Raw genomic sequence first — 363 nt, 5'->3', positions numbered from 1 at the left:
GGCGGGGGCACGTCTCCCACAGCCCCAGCACCGCAGCAGCAGCGCTAGACTGATGTTGTCACACCGTCCGTGCCAAAATACAGTATGCGTGCTGACACACACCTCCCTGATGCCTAATACATTCTCCCTGTCTGCCGTTTGCTGTTCTTCGCAGTAACTGCTGGGCAGAGAGCAGCTCATTATTCACGTTTAGCTTGTTTCCGGTCAGTTTTGACACTAGACCGAAGTGCTTTTAACTGCTTGTCGCTGGGAGGTTCCCCTTTTGTACGCAGCTCTTCAAAGAAGGAAGGAGCCCCATATGCCACAGAGGCTTCTAGTGTTATCATAACAGGTCACGAGACGGCTCCCTGCGCAGCTTTACAA

The sequence above is a fragment of the Fulmarus glacialis genome, unplaced genomic scaffold (genome assembly GCF_000690835.1).
Source record: "Fulmarus glacialis isolate BGI_N327 unplaced genomic scaffold, ASM69083v1 scaffold29540, whole genome shotgun sequence".
NCBI classification, from domain to species: Eukaryota; Metazoa; Chordata; class Aves; order Procellariiformes; family Procellariidae; genus Fulmarus; species Fulmarus glacialis.
The sequence above is the reverse complement of the archived record's forward strand: the minus strand, read 5'-3'. Positions refer to the sequence as shown.